This window comes from Boleophthalmus pectinirostris, unplaced genomic scaffold (genome assembly GCF_026225935.1).
Source record: "Boleophthalmus pectinirostris isolate CB_2022bp ecotype Guang Dong unplaced genomic scaffold, ASM2622593v1 HiC_scaffold_17, whole genome shotgun sequence".
In the NCBI taxonomy this organism is placed as follows: Eukaryota; Metazoa; Chordata; class Actinopteri; order Gobiiformes; family Gobiidae; genus Boleophthalmus; species Boleophthalmus pectinirostris.
The window spans coordinates 29,073,880-29,090,513 of record NW_026571115.1 but is presented as its reverse complement, the minus strand read 5'-3'; the positions used below and the strand labels follow the sequence as shown (position 1 = coordinate 29,090,513).

The 16,634-nt window shown below is 40.6% G+C and overlaps 1 protein-coding gene and 1 pseudogene across 1 annotated transcript in view; one reads left to right on the top strand and one right to left on the bottom strand.

Moving 5' to 3' along the window:
- LOC110156588 (adhesion G protein-coupled receptor E2-like) overlaps window positions 1-16,634 on the top strand; it is a 140,644-nt gene that overhangs the window by 24,928 nt on the left and 99,082 nt on the right. The window lies entirely within an intron of this gene.
- Window positions 15,943-16,059, bottom strand: LOC129408770 (5S ribosomal RNA; annotated as a pseudogene).

Here is a 16,634-nt window from a genome sequence, read left to right as displayed (position 1 = left end):
GTCATTTATTCAACAAAGTAGAAGAATTTTAGCATATTTTTGACATTTATTGAAATTCTGAAATGCTACTTCTGCTTCAAACACTTTTTTAAGGTCATCGCTTTACTTTAAGGTCCTATATTATGCAAAATGGACTCTTGAGAACTTTAAGGTGCACTGTGTAACTTTTTATTGAAGGGTTCGTCAAATGCTTTTCTTCATGGAGATGTTGGTGCTTTGTCTGGAATGTTCCACAGTATGACATTAGAGAGCTCTACCTTACTTTTATTAAATTACAGGTGGTTTTATTGTTCAAAAAGACATAAAAAAACAGCAGTGCCTTTCCACGGAGCCGACCTGTAACTTGGTCCGGTTTGAAAATACCATGAAATTTATGAAAATAGAAAAGTTTAATTCCATACTGTGAGACATTCCAGACAAAGCAATAACATCTCCATGAAGAAAAGCGTTTGACAGACTTTCCACCAGAAAAGTTACACAATACACCTTTAAGCCATGTTATAATGTTGTTACCTCCTCAAAAAAACATACCCGGAGTTGTGGTTTGTTTCATTCACACAAGTCTGACTAAAGTCTTTATTAGTTTGACTACGGCCCCATTTACACGTACATGGTTATTTTTAAAAACGGAGACATTTCCCTTCGTTTGTCCCCATCTTTTACACGGCAAATTCGCTTCTGAAAACGAATCTTTCGAAAAACTCCGGCTAGAGTGGAGATTCTGGAAAACTGCGGTTTGGCTTTTGTGTGTAAAGTGAGATAAACATGATCATGGAGCATTCAGAGCAGCAGTCGAAAACACTTTTCATGTGTTTGCATTTGCACACACAGCTGATGTTTCATATCCACGACCAGAGACCAATGAGCTCAGCAATTTTACCCATTCTTTAACAGATCTGTGGAGAGGCGAGCCCGCTCAGTAATGCACATTTTTCAAGGTATTTTTGAGTAAAACTTACAACTGTAATGAAATAAAATGTGACAGGTGTGAATTTAATCCAGGCGCCGCTCAGAGACTTGGTGTAGTTATGACAGAGCTCGATGGTGTATTTATGCGGGTTCATCTAAATAAAAAACTTTTTCGAAAACGATGCTGTGTGCACAATGTTATTTTGAAAAACGGAGGGAGGGAAATATTCGTTTCTCAACATACCCGACTAAACGTAACCTACATCTCCAAAGCTGAAAATGCTCTTATGATGTCATGAAGCGGTATTTTTCCAGTTAACAGCTACATTTTCCCTTTTGTTCAGAAGACACTGACAATAGAGGCTTTGCACCATCACGTGACCCCTGTAGCAACGGTACCTACGCCGCCATGACACCGGCCACGCTATGTCATTGACTTCAGCAGCATCGGAGAAACATGGGCAGGTTTAGTTGTGTATTTGGTTGTTCTAGACGCTCTGAAAAGGATAAAACAAATCGTTTCTTCACTGTTCCTCTGGAAATTACTCATCAGGAGCTCAAACAAGGGAATTATCGGAAAAAAGACGCAGATTATAGCTAGCAAAAATAAACCCCGAAGAGATTTCATATTGTACCATCAAGACACCCGAAGTTCCATCAAGGTATTTGCTATTTAAATAGTTTCATAGCTTATTTAATGAAAGAAGCACATTTACTGAACTCAAATTTCATTAATTTATCCAGGAAAACCCACACTGGGCTCCTATGATCAACATGGCGCAGGAGTGGAAGAGTCTGTGAGCCGAACCTCGAAAGAATCGGCCTATGAAAAGATCCTCGCGAACGTTAGAAAGATCCGCTCGCAAAAAATGATTAATTCTAGAAGACACAGTTGCGGATAAGCAAGACAATAAAGAAAACATGGGTCCTACGACGAGTGACATGTTTATTTGTGCGTTGGAAGATACAGTTTCTACTGCCACTCACACTGCAAATCTTTTCTTTTAAAATTTTAGTTCAGTAAATGTGCTTCTCTCATTAAATAAACTATGAAACAATTTAAATTGCAAATACCTCGACGAAAGGGACGTGAGTGTGTCTTGATGGTACCATAGGAAATCTCTTTGCGGTTTATGTTCTCTAGCCATAATTCCCGTTTTTTTTCCCCAATAATTCCCTTGTTTGAGCTCCCTGATAAGTAATTTCCAGAGGAACAGTGAAGAAACGATTCATTTTATCTCATTCAGAGCATCTAGAACAACCAAATACACAACAAAACCTGCCCATGTTTCTCCGATGCTGCTGAAATCAATGACATAGCGTGCCCGGTGTCATGGCGGCGTAGGGGTCATGTGACGGTGCAAAGCCTCTATTCCACTGTCCAAATGATTCCAGTAAAGGTGTGTGGAGTTTAAAACCACAGTGGAGCACTTCCTGTATTAACAATAACATCACAAGGTGGATCAGTATTTTCAGTTTCTAGAGAAGAACTCAGCCTGAATGTGCAGAGTTTAGGTGTTAAACATGTGCGAATGAAACAAAACACAACTCCAGCTATTTTTGGGATGAAGAAGAACAACATTATAACTTGTAAATAGCGTAAAAACAGACTGCGCTCTTTTCCATATCAAACGTTGTATCAGAACCATTTCTTTGACCGTCACAAATAAACAAGGTGATAAAGTGTCCACCTGTCACGCACCAAAGTTAATACATTTATTTAACTTTTGATTGCCGTGATTCATTTCTCTTAAACTTTGCCATGTTTTGAATTATACAAGATGCTGAGAAACTGCAGTATCTATTTCTATCATAGAAGTTTTTATGTAGGAGTATTATATCCCATTTGCAGTTATATTGTCTCACATTTGTACTTGAGCTAATTTATGCCCAAAAGATCACACAGAAACATAAATTAACAGATGGTGATTCACGAGCGGATATTCAGAACCCAGTGAGAAACGCTTACTACCTTTTTATGCATCTTTTAACAATACAATTAAATATAATCATTTCTATCATTGACTTATTACTGTGAATAACTGTTCAACTATACTTTTGGAACACAAAGAAATTATAGTATACGATAAAATTCATGAGGCAAAAATTCAACTTTCAACTTAGGCTACTCACTATTATGGTAAATAGGCACATTTTTATAGCGATTTTTCACCTTCAAGGCACTTAAAGCGTTTTACATCAAGGAACCACAAATTATTTGGACACAGAAGCTCACACATCACAATATAATATAATAACAAAAAGCGAAAATATAAATGGTAATAATAAATTCCAAATAAGTAGCAAAAAAGAGCAAGAGACAGGTGTCAAATAAGACATAATTATATAAATGTAAATGTAAAAATAAAATAGAAAGATAAGTTATAAAATATAAAATCACAGCTTTATACAAGAGTTCAACAGGAAAACAGTGCAGCAATGATATGTTGATTGAGTATTATCTCTTACATAAAGGTGAGTCAAGCGTCTTGCCCAAGGACACAACGACAGCATTCATGTCTGTGGGAGCTGGAATCACACCAGCAATTTGTGGGTCAATCGATGTGACCGCTCAACCAATGACGTTTGTGTCGAGAGCGGGATTCGAACCGCTAAGCTTCGGATCAGTGGACAAACGCTCAACCAACTGAGCTACTGTCACCCACAATTATTAAAAAAGCAAACAAAAAAAACATTATATATACTGCATACTAAAATACTTATTAAATGTGTGCACAAATCATCAACATTTGTAAAAAGAGAGTCTAAAATGCAAACCAGTTTTTTTGTTTCGTTTTCTACCATGTCATTGAAAACATGCCTGAAGAGGTTTTATATGCCATTCGTACATGTTTGAGTAATCTAGCAATCTCTTCTGGGCCCTATTCAAACCTTCCTTACTGTTAGCCGCAAGATTTTGTCAAGTGTTTCGCCGACAAACCGACGTCACCCATGATCCCACTCGACAGTTCTTCGTAAATATCCAAAAAAGACGCTAAACTGTGCACAACAACTTCACAAACCTTGATGCGATGTGCGGTAGTTTCATCAGCAGTGTGCACATGGATTATGTTGTGCTAGCACTTTGAAGGGATTTGAAGGGAGGAAGACTACTGTTACTACTACTACTACTACTACAACACAATGTACCTGATCGCACAATGAGGGACAAATCACTACTACTGCTATTACTACTACTACTGCAATAGTAATACGACACAATGCGCAATCAGTCAAGTCACAGCGCAGACAAAGTGAAGGGAGGGTAGATCCAGAGCGTAAAAACAAAAGTGAAACTAATCAAAGATGCTAATATGTGATTTTCGGCGAATATGGCATTTTCAATATGATAAAAGCAAACGTGGTGATCGAAGGCTACGTTCAGACTACAAGGCTTAGTGCTCAATTCGGATTTTTTTTGTGAAATAAGATTTTTTTTTTGCGAGGTCGTTCACATTTCCAATTAAATGCGACTTGTGCGTGATCTCCCGTGTGAACTGTAAACGCCCCAAAAGTGTCCCTCCTGCGCATAGCACGACACGATGACGTCACAGTAGCCTAAACGCTGGGCTTTTCTCCCAAAATACGGTCCAGTTCTTCGTAAAAAGGACAAGTTGCACGTTCGCGGCTGCTTTGTTTGTTTGAGTCTTTAGCCTTCTTGTATTTGGTCCACAGGTTCTTTATTTTTTGTTGACATTGGAGTCACGACGGCCTGTAGCGCTCGGACATTTTTTTGGCAATCATTTCAAAAAACTGCCCGATAAGACCCCTCCAACTTTAACTTCTTGGGTTCTTTTTAAAGACAATGCAGTAAAGTGTGTTTACCTTGTTGACATGTTTCGGCTGCCGGGTCCATCAGGCTGACCACGCCTACAGGAAGTAACAACAGCGGATATACGACACGTCACCACCAGCACCGGTGACAGTTCTGAAGACGGCTTGCAGCTAGCAGCCGAAACATGTCAACAAGGTAAACACACTTTACTGCATTGTCTTTAAAAAGAACCCAAGAAGTTAAAGTATATAAGAAGACAAAATGAACATCTTTTGCTTATTAAGACCCCTCCAGTTTGTCCTGAAAACAGCGATCCCTCCAAATATTAATAAACTCGCTAACCTCCATTGACGAGACTCCGAGCCTGATGTGTAGGTGGGATGAATGTGACCTGACCGTTCAGACTGAAGTCGCATGTCAAATGATTGGATATGTATCGGTTTTAGGAGCACATATCCAAGTGGGCTGGGTCACATTTGAAAAAAACACATTTCCAATTAAATACGACTTGTATGTGACTCCAGTGTGAACAGTAAACGGCCCGAAAGTGTCCCGCATGCGCACTGGAGACACGATGATCAACCGCAGCGAGCGTGCTCTGTGTTTACGGAAGTTGTCCAAACATGGTCACGAGCATTGAGCATCTGGAGATTTTAAAGTTCCTCTCGTACCGGAGCCAGAACATGAACAACTTACTTGTTTTAAAGAGGAGATTGAGAAGGAGAGGTTTTTGGCCGTGGTGTTTTGTGGGACAGCAGCAGCAATGTCCGTTGAAAGGAACGTGTGGATGTGGAAACGTAGCCAAGAGTGGTGAGTGGTGATGTGCTTCACTTCAGTGACACGGAGTTCATTAACAATTTTCACCTACTTCAGCGCAGAATAGTGACGTTTCTGGCTTGTTGATAACGTATAGGTCGGATGAATGCTCTTTGGCTGTTCAGACTAAGTCGCATGTCAAAAGATCGGATATGTATCGGTTTTAGGACCACATATCCAAGTGGCCTGGGTCGCATTTGAAAAAATCAGATCTGTGTCGTTCAGACTGTCATTAAAAGATCAGATACAGGTCACATAGGGGCCAAAAAAATCAGATTTGGTTCACTTCAGGCTGCAGTCTGAACATTACCGACAGTAAAATACCCGCCCTTTCATATCTCATTATGTTGCATTGACATTTTCCGTCGTCAAATCTAAACAGAGTGGATAACCTTGTTTGCAGATGTCATGATAATCATCCCCTCACTGTGTTTATCCGTATTAAAAAACATAAAATAAAACACAGTATAATGACCAGGTAAACAGGTTTCACGTTACTTTGCTGTATTTCTCCGTTTTAATGGCTGACCCTGGACTCTCCGGACTCGGCTCCACACAACACGCTGTTTTAATAGGCCCCATGTTTTCTCACAAATTGTCCTCCGCTGACTCTCTCTTCTCCTTTTGAATTTGTCTTTCCATCATGCAAATTGCAAACAGTTGTCGTAACGGCCCCGCTCCGTCTCCTTTTCTCTTTCTCTCTCTCGGCCTCTTGCTCACGCTCTCACTTGGTTTCACTTTTCAATCTTCCTCTTTTGTTTTCTTTTTTGTTCTTTCTCTCCCTGTCGCTCGCTTTCTGTTTCTCTCTTTCCGTTCAATCTCTCCATCATGCAAGTTGGCGTCGTAATGACCTCGCTTAAACTCTTATCGTTTTTTACTTCTGTCTCTGTTTATTTTTGGTTCTTTCTCTCTCTCTCAAGTCTCTTTCTCTCTCCAAGTCTCTCTTCTCTATGTATTCGTACTTTCCATCATCGCTGAATCTCTTTTCCTTCTCTTTCTCCCTCTCTCTCACTTCATTCTACTTTCATTCTCTCTTTCTATCTCTTTGTGAATTGTCTATGAATTTGACTCAAGCTCTTTTCTTTCATTCTTTCTCTCATAGTCTCTCTCTTTCTCTCTAAGTTTCTTTATCTCTCTAAGTCTCTCTTCTTTATGAATTTGTCTTTCCATCATTGAATCTCTTTTCCTTCTCTTTCTCCCTCTCTCCCTCTCTTCACTCTTCAGTCTTTCTCTTTCATTCTTTCTTTTGTTCCTTCTCTCTCTTTCTCTTTGGTCTTTCTCTCTCTTTCTATCTCTTCATGAATTGTCTATAAACTTGACTTTCCATCGTGCAAATTTGTTTCTCTCTCTTAAGTTTCTTTATCTCTCTAAGTCTCTTTTCTTTATAAATTTGTCATTCCTTCATGGCCTTGCTCAGTTTCTTTTCTCTCTCTTTCTCTCACTTGGTTTCGCTCTTCACCCTTCCGTCTTTCTCTTTTATTCTTCCTTTTGTTCTTTCTCTCCGAGTCGTTTTCTTTCTATCTCCGTCGCTTCACGAATTGTCTATGAATTTGACTTTCCGTCAGTCAGATTTGTCAAACTCTTTTCTTTCATTCTTTCTCTCACAGTCTCTCTCTTTCTCTCTCAAGTTTCTTTTATCTCTCTAAGTCTCTTTTCTTCATGAATTTGATTTTCTTTCATGGCCTTGTGCGATCTCTTTTCTGTCTCTCTATCTCTTCATGAATTGTCTATGAATGTGCCTTTCCATCACGCTTCCTTCTCTTTTTTTTTTTCTCTGCCAGTCTCTCTCTCTCTCTCTCCCTCTCTGTCTCTTTCTCTCACAGTCTCTCTCTTTCTTTATGAATTTGTCTTGTCGTTTTAATGGCCTCACTCAAACTCTTTCGTTACTTTCTTTTTTTCTTGATTTTTTTTCTCTTACTTCTCTTTCTCCACCACTCTCTCTCTCTCTCCTTCTGTCTCTCTCTCTCTGAATCGCTCTCTTTCTTTATAAATTTGTCTTTCCATCATGCAAAGTGTAAACAGTTGTTGTAAAGGCCTTGTTCCATCTCGTTTTTTTTTTCTCTCCCAGTCTATCTCTCTTTTTCTCTTGCTCTCTCCCTGTTTGTCTCTCTATCTCTTCATATTTTTTTATTTTTCTCTTTTTCTTCATGTCTTTCCATCATGAAAAGTGCAAAGAGTTGATGTAATTGGCCTTGCTTTCTCTCCCAGTCTTTCTCTCTCTCTCTCTATCTGTCTATCTATCTAGCTATCTCTCTATCTCTCTTTCTTTCTGTCTCTCTCTCTCTATCTATCTCTCTTTCTATCTATCTATCTATCTCGTTCTCTCTATCTCTCTCTCACTATGGCGTCACTCAAACTTTTCATTCTCTTTCGTTCTCTCTCATTTCACTTTCTGTTTACTTCTTTCTCTTTCACACCCCCTTCCCTCTCTTTCTCTTTTTCTTCTCTGTTTCTTTTTTAAGTCTTTCACACTCTTTGAAATTGTCTTTCCATCAAGTTAATTGCAAACCGTCCTCTTTTCTCTCTCAGTCTCTCTCTTTCTTTGTCTCTTTTCTCCCTCTCTCTCACTTGGTTTCACTTTTAAATCTTTCTCTTTTATTCTCTCTTTTATTCTTTCCCTCCCAGTCTCTCTCTCTCTCTCCCTCCATCTGTTTATCTCTTTATGAATTTGACTCATGCAAATCACAAACAGTTGTTGTAATGGCCTTGCTCAAACGCTTTTGTTTCTTTCGCTTTGTTTATTTTATTTTTTTATTTTTCTCCCTCTCTCTCTCTCTGTCTTTCACAGTATCTCTTTTCTTTATGAATTCCCATCATGCAATGCGCAAACAGTTGTTGTAACGCCTTCACTCAAACTCTTCTCTTGTATTTTCTTTCTTTCTTTCTTTCGTTTTCTCCCAGTCTATCTCTCGTTCTCTCTCTCTTTTTATGTATTCTCTATGAACTTTCCATCAGGCAAATGGCAAACAGTTGTTGTAATGTCTCGTTCAAACTGTTATTTCTTTAGATTTTTGTTTATGTTTTTCTCTTTCTGTCTTTCTGTCTCTTTCTTTCTGTCTGGTTTAGTCCTGTTTCAATCCTGGTTTAGACCTGTTTCAGTCCTGGTTTAGACCTGTTTTAGTCCTGGTTTAGACCTGTTTCAGTCCTGGTTTAGACCTGTTTCAGTCCTGGTTTAGACCTGTTTCAGTCCTGGTTTAGACCTGGTTTAGTCCTGTTTAGGTTTATACCTGTTTTAGTCCTGGTTTAGACCTGGTTTAGTCCTGGTTTAGACCTGTTTTAGTCCTGGTTTAGACCTGTTTCAGTCCTGGTTTAGACCTGTTTTAGTCCTGGTTTAGACCTGTTTTAGTCCTGGTTTAGACCTGTTTTAGTCCTGGTTTAGACCTGGTTTTAGTCCTGGTTTAGACCTGTTTTAGTCCTGGTTTAGACCTGTTTTAGTCCTGGTTTAGTCCTGGTTTAGACCTGTTTCAGTCCTGTTTAGTCCTGGTTTAGACCTGTTTCAGTCCTGGTTTAGACCTGTTTAGTCCTGGTTTAGTCCTGTTTTAGTCCTGGTTTAGACCTGGTTTAGTCCTGGTTTAGACCTGTTTCAGTCCTGGTTTAGACCTGGTTTAGTCCTGGTTTAGACCTGTTTTAGTCCTGGTTTAGACCTGTTTAGTCCTGGTTTTAGACCTGGTTTAGTCCTGGTTTAGACCTGTTTTAGTCCTGGTTTAGTTTAGTCCTGGTTTAGACCTGGTTTAGTCCTGGTTTAGACCTGGTTTAGTCCTGTTTAGACCTGTTTTAGTCCTGGTTTAGTCCTGGTTTAGACCTGTTTCAGTCCTGGTTTAGACCTGACCTGTTTCAGTCCTGGTTTAGACCTGTTTAGACCTGTTTCTGTTTAGTTCCTGGTTTAGTCCTGGTTTTAGACCTGTTTCAGTCCTGGTTTAGACCTGTTTCAGTCCTGGTTTAGACCTGGTTTAGTCCTGGTTTAGACCTGTTTCAGTCCTGGTTTAGTCCTGGTTTAGACCTGTTTCAGTCCTGGTTTAGACCTGTTTCAGTCCTGGTTTAGACCTGTTTCAGTCCTGGTTTAGTCCTGTTTCAGTCCTGGTTTAGACCTGTTTCAGTCCTGGTTTAGTCCTGGTTTAGACCTGTTTTTTGTCCTGTTTAGACCTGTTTAGTCCTGGTTTAGACCTGTTTAGTCCTGTTTAGTTTCAGTCCTGGTTTAGACCTGTTTAGTCCTGGTTTAGACCTGTTTTAGTCCTGGTTTAGACCTTTCAGTCCTTTAGACCTGGTTTAGTCCTGGTTTAGACCTGTTTAGTCCTGGTTTAGACCTGGTTTAGTCCTGGTTTAGACCTGTTTTCAGTCCTGGTTTAGTCCTGGTTTAGACCTGTTTTAGTCCTGGTTTAGTCCTGGTTTAGACCTGTTTCAGTCCTGGTTTAGTCCTGGTTTAGACCTGTTTCAGTCCTGGTTTAGACCTGTTTCAGTCCTGGTTTAGACCTGTTTCAGTCCTGGTTTAGACCTGTTTTCGTTTACCTGTTTCTTTCAGTCCTGGTTTAGACCTGGTCCTGGTTTAGACCTGTTTCGTCTGGTTTCAGTCCTGGTTTAGACCTGTTTCAGTCCTGGTTCAGTCCCCAGTTTAAGTCACGGAAACGGGAACGGCTGTTAACCTTTTTTTTTTTTTTTTTTTCGTCATTCATTAAAAAAACAAACAAAAAAAATTTAAAATTTTGGTTTTGGAGACAAATAATGAAGCAAATAGTTGTTTTTTTGGTTTTATACTGAAAAACAAATGAACAAATAATACACAGATTGTTAAAGTCAAAATCTTTTTCTTTCTCTCTCAGTTTGGACTTGTTTTTCCATCATGCCAATTCCAAACATTCATTGTGATGCCCTCGCTCAAACCTTTTTCATTCTCTTTCGATGTCTCTCGCTTGGTTTCACGCTGACTTTCTGTTTACTCCTTTCTCTTTCTTTCTCCATCTTTCCCTCCCTCCCTCCTCTCTCTCTCTTTCTCTCAGTTTCTTTATCTCCTTAAGTCTCTCATTCTCTTTGAATTTGTCTTTCCATCATGCAAATTGCAAACAGTTGTTGGAACAGCTTTGCTCAAACTCTTTTCTTTCTCTCTCGCTCGGTTTCACTCCGTCTTTCTCTTTAATGGTCTGTTTTGTTCTCCCACCCTCTTCTCTCTCTCTTTATCTCTCTCTTTTTCTTTATGAACTTGTCTTTCTGTTTACGTCTTCCTCTCCATCTCTCTCTCTTTCTCTCATTGTTTCCCTCTTTCTCTAAATTGCAAACAGTTGTGTGTGTCTCTCTGTCGTTTTCACTCTTTCTCTCTATTTTCTACAGGTTCTTTCTGTGTCTCTCTCTCTCCATCTTGTTTTCACTTTTTTTTCTCTCTCAGTCCTGTCTTCCTGTTGTCTTCTCTCCCCATATCTCTCTCTCGTTCTTTCTCTCTCCATGTCTGTCTATCACTTTTTCTGTCTCCATTTGTCTCTCTCTTGCTTTTGTCTCTCTTTCTCTCTCACATCCATCATTTATTCTGTAACTGGATCCTTCGACTCTTTGTCTCTCTCCCTTCCTCTCTATCTCACTTTCCTTCTCTCTCTCTTTCACTCTCTGTCCCTCCCTGTTTTTCTCCTGTTCATTTTCATTGTTTCTTTCTCTTATCCTCCCTCTCTTTCTCTGTCTCTCACTCTCCTCTCTCTTTGTATTTTTCTCTTGTTCTTCTGCTCTATCTTTGTTTCTCTTTTTGGTTTTCTTCTTCTTTCTTCTTCCCCCCTTCTCGCTCCTCCTTTCTCTATCTTTCACTCTCCCTCTCTTTCTCTGTCTCTCTCCCCCCCTCTCTGTTTCTCTCTCTTATCCTGTCTCTCTGTCTCTTTCACCATCCCTCGCTTTCTCTGTCTCTCTCTCTGTTTATGTCTCTCTTTTTCTTTAATGTCTTTCTGTTTACATCTTCCTCTCCTTCATCTCTCTCTCTCTTTCTCTCTGTTGTTTCTCTCTTTCTCTGTGCATTTGTTTTTCCATCAAGTAAATTGATGGATCTCTCTCTCTCTCTTTCTTTGTCTCTGTCTCCCTCGCTTTCTTTGTCTCTCTTCTTCTTCTGCTCTATCTTTGTTTCTCTCTCTTCTCCTGTCTCTCTCTCTCTCTTTAACCCTCCCTCGCTTTCTCTGTCTCTCTTCCATCTCTCTTTCCGTGTTTTTCTCTTCTTCTCCTGCTGTATCTTTGTTTCTCTCTCTGGAGTTCTTCTCTTGTCTCTTTCTCCCTCCTCCTCTCTCTCTCTTTCACCCTCCCTCTCTTTCTCTCTCTCTCGCTCTCTCTCGCTCTCTCTCCTCTATCGCCACGGTTTTCTCTTCTTCTCCTGCTCTATCTTTGTTTCTCTGGCTTTCTTCTCCTGTCTCTCCCTCCCTCCATCTCTCTCTATTTCTCTCTCTCTCTCTCTCTCTCTGTCCCTCTCCAATTCTATGTCTCTCTCTACCTCTTTTTGTCTCTCTGTTTCCCCTCTCTCTCTCTCTCACCATGTTTTTCTCTTATTCTCCTACTCTCTCTCCCCCATTTCTCTCACTTTCTCTCTCTCTCTCTCTCTCCTTCTCTGTATCTCTCTACTTCTTTCTCTCTCTCTCTCTCCATGTTTTTTTCTTTTTCTTCTGCTCTGTCTTTGTTTCTCTCTCTGACTTTCATCTCTCTTTTACTCTCTCATCTCTGAGTCTCTCTACCTTCCCCTCCCTCTCTCTTACCATGTTTTTCTCTTGTTCTCCTGCTCTATCTTTCTCTCTCCCTCCCTCTGTCTCCTATTCTCTGCCTCTCTCTCTATGTTTTTCTCTTACTCTCTTTTTCATGCTCTATCTCTTTTCCCTCGTCTCTCACTCTTGTCTTTGCTCAGTCTCTCTTCTCCTCTCTTTCACTCATCACCCTCTCTCTCTATCCAATGTCTCTACTTCTCTCTTTCTCCCTTCTACCCTCACCCCATCTCTATCTCTTCTTCTTTTTTTTTTCTTTTTTTTATCATTTCAACAATCGCGTTCCATTTCGTTTTCATTTCAATCACCGTTCTACACTGATTGCGTCGCAGCACAACAATCCTGCGGCTGATGGTTGTTCTTTTTTTTTTTTTTTTTATTGTTCCCTATGGACCGTTCGTTTACATGGAGCCTGTCATCGTTCACTTGTGCTGGATTTGTCCTCGGGGAGCCGGGCTTTGGGTTTTAATTGAAATAAACGTCGTTATAACGTAAGTCGACGCTCACGAGGTTTTCACGCTCGGAGAACTGAACCATCAAACTCTAATGGGCTCAAAACCAAAAAACCAGAACACAAATAATTGATTGATAATTTTCCAGACAAACATTGCAATTGTGATTAAATTAGAAATGCAACGATCCATGTTTTTCTTTTCTGATACTGATCCTAAGTCTTTTTAAGGATGTAATTATATCCTTTTAAAATGCCTTGAGACTTAATCCAAAGATTTAAAGGTTGTATGGAGGATTTTTTTTTGTTTCAAATTGTCAATGATAGCATTATAGAGGTGCAGTAGCCTTGTAATTATGATGACCAAAAAAAAGAGAATAAAAATTCATCAACTCTGGACGTGGTGGGGCTAAACATTTGCCAATAGATAACGACACTGCCTCGTTATCTGTTGAGCTGACAGGCTGTCAATCAATCTCCCTACGTTTCTAGCGTAACTGACTTGCCTGCGCCGCCGGTACGTGGTTTACGTACGCCTGTCACGCAGTCCACAGACGCAAGACGCACAGACGCTGTTTACTCCACCAACGCAACAGTTCTTAGCGGCTTTTTTTTGACCTATATCTTCCTCGCAGTTCGCACAAAGTTTGTTGCAATGGCGACAAGAATCCAGGAGCAGTTCGCCGCAAAAGAAAGTCCGTTTTTGAGGTCGCTGAAAGAAGAAGACAAGGGGAAAAGCAGCGAAGCCAAACTAAGGTGATTCTTGTAGATTCATTCCAGCGATGGCTGGCGCAACTGAAGCAGACGCAGGGTCTAAAGACTGACGCACTGGTCCACAAATTACTCCTGGACAGGAAACTTCTGCTTATTATGAAAACGTACTTTATTTCCAAGAGCTAGACAAACGTTTTTCAGGACACGAAAGCGATATCCTATGTCTGAAAACGTAATTTTCAAGGCAAAGAAAGAGTCCGCTTGCTGCTGCGTGTTGTAGCTAGTTCATTCGCACGGAATCTCCGCGCAACCTTCTCTGCACCCCTTTCCTGCTCCTCTCCCCGCTGCCCGATCCGCTCTTCCCCCTGCTCCTCACTTCTCTGGGCACGGAATCTCCGCGCACCGCTCCCCTCTCCTCTCTCCTCTCTCCTCTCCCTGCTCCTCACTTCTCGTCCGCGAACGAAATGTCCGCGCACCCCGCTCCCCCGCTCCTCACTTCTCCGTCTTGCCTAACCAACACTGTAGTTAGTTGTTTACAAGTCATGTGCAGCTCACCGGCTGTAAACAAACCTGTTTCTGGCGTAAAGAGGAGGCGGGAGGAGGCGTTTCTACGTAGGAGCTGTAGGGGAGGGGGGGTGGTTTCACGCATGCGCAACATTTGAAAAAGGACAAACAGTCGCTGGATTTCTCGTTCCTTGGAAAATCCTCTATACAACCTTTAAAAGTGCTTATAAAAGTTATTTCTTCATTTAGTCTGCACTTTAACAGAAAGCAAAGGATTATGGTCTATGTCAGGGGTGGGCAAACTACGGCCCGGGGACCATATGCGGCCCTTTAATCTTTTTAGTCCGGCTTGAGGAACTTGAATAATACTAATTTTTTGTGTTTTAATTCTTTGTAATGATTGTCAATTGTGGGATATTTCAATAACATAGGATATGTTTTCTATATATCCCTTTTTTTTCTCTCTTATGAGGTGGATTACCAAAAAAAACTCCATCCATCTGGTCTTGGTCCAGCCCTTCAGTCAAATTTTAGAACCCCTTGTGGCCCACGAGTCAAAAAGTTTGCCCACTCCTGGTCTATGTAGTTCCTTCTGATTTTTATTTTTGTGTGAGACAATTTTGTGTAATATAAGATCTTTAAATAACAGGATCCAGTTCAGAGTTCACATTTTAAACATGTCCAGAGACAAAAACTCAAAGCTGCACTATGTAACTTTTCAGGTGGAGGGTCCGTCACATTCTTGTTTCTTTGGATATGTCGTTGCTCTGCCTAGAATGTTCCACAGTACGACTTTAAACAGCTCTATTTCACATTTAATCAATTACAGGTGGTTTTATAGCTCAAAAAAATCCTAGAAAAACATGCATTCTGACTGTGAATGGGCTCGTCTTTCCACAGATCTGACCTGTAACTTGGTTTGGTTGAAGATTATAAAGTTTTAATACCACACTGCAAAACATTCCAAAGCAAAGTCCACATCTCTCCCTAGAAAAGTTACAAAATGTATCTTTAAATACGAACTCAGTCCTATTCAATTCAGTTTGTTGAATTGAATAAATGCATATTTCTGACCGATTTAAGCGTAGCAGACCAAAACAAAACAGCATATGCTAGTTCACAGTGGGGGTGCCTCATTTTGTCATCTCTGCTGATCTAAAATGACTGTGCAAACATCCAAACACATGTCTAATATTTTTCTGGCGGTTTCTTACCCCGTGCAGATGAATGCCTCCGTCTGTACGTCTGCTGCTTTATGTAATCGGATCGCTCTCTTACATAAAACGAGTATCCGAGTAGTAATGAAACTTACCCAGATATGTTATTAGGATCTGGAATTTTCAGACCATGACACTTTGATTGTAATTTTTGTTTTTGCATTTTGATAATTGATTTAAAGGTCCTATATTACGCAAAATGGACTCTTTTCAGTAGAGATTGGTAATTTCAGGGCTAAAATTATCCAAATGTTTCTAGGTGTACTGCAGACGTCTCCCACCAGTCGCTCTCCACATCCTTCCAATTAGCTCGCCAAGGGATTTCTGAATTACCGTATTTTCTGCACCATAGGGCGCTCTGGATTATAAAGCGCACTGTCATTGAATGTTCTATTTTAAAAATTTTTGCACAAATAAACCTCACCGGACTTTAACGAAACACAACAGTTGGCTGGGTGAGTGGTTTTGTTTGTTTGTGGCGTTCACGGTGACTCTGGGCTTTGTTCAGTTGTGGCGTGTAGGGAGGTGCTGTCTGGGACCAACGGATTGTTGGTGTGTTTGCAGTGACTCAGTTTATTGATTGATTCATTGCATTTATGTAGCACCTTTCAAGATACCTAAAGCACTTTACAGTTCATTATTCAGTCACTCCACACTCAGTGGTGGTAAGCTACTACTGTAGCCACAGCTGCCCTGGGGCAGACCGACAGAAGCGAGGCTGCCAATATGCGCAATCAGTCCCTCCGACCACCACCATCACTCACGCACACACCACTTTCATACTAGGCAATGTGGGTGAAGTGTCTTGCCTAAGGACACAATGACAGTTTTTGCCACTGGCGCCCCCTGTGGCACCTGGAATTCCTAGCAGTCTCCCATCCAAGTACTACCCAGGCCCAGCCTGCTTAGCTTCTGAGATCTGATGGGATCAGGCTTTGACAAGCTGGTATGGCCACGCAATAACACAGTCGTTCAGTTGTGTCTAGAAGTGGCACATTGCACTCGCTTTTTCTGTTCGTTCCTCTGTTCCGTTCCTCGTCGGCGTGGAGTGATGAGTGTGGCTGTGGGTGTTTTTCGCTGCGCGGTCGCTGTCTGCTTCGTGTGTGTTTGCGTGTGCAGCTGGTGCGGCTTTGTAGTTTACTGAAGTCGTGCTGGGACACACGAGTGGATTCATGTATAGGGCGCTCTGGATTGTGGGGCCATGCGGTTGTTTTTTGATGGGGTTGGAGTAAGAGTCGCCCTATAGGGCGGAAAATACAGTATACATATTGTGTTTAATAAGTCAAATTTGATTAATTAAATGCTTTTTACTATTGTACATGCCCAACTTTGTGCACTAATAAATGGATAATGGTTTATGTTTAATAGGTATCTAACTTAGTGTGATCAGATTTTCAAAATTTAGAAAAAAAAAAAAAAAAAAAACTGGGACACCCTCAGTTTGTGGTGGTTGGTAATAATTAAATTGTGAATCGAGTGCCTAATTAAGGAAAACATTTCTGCACTCGGCCCATTCATGACTAATAAATGAGTCA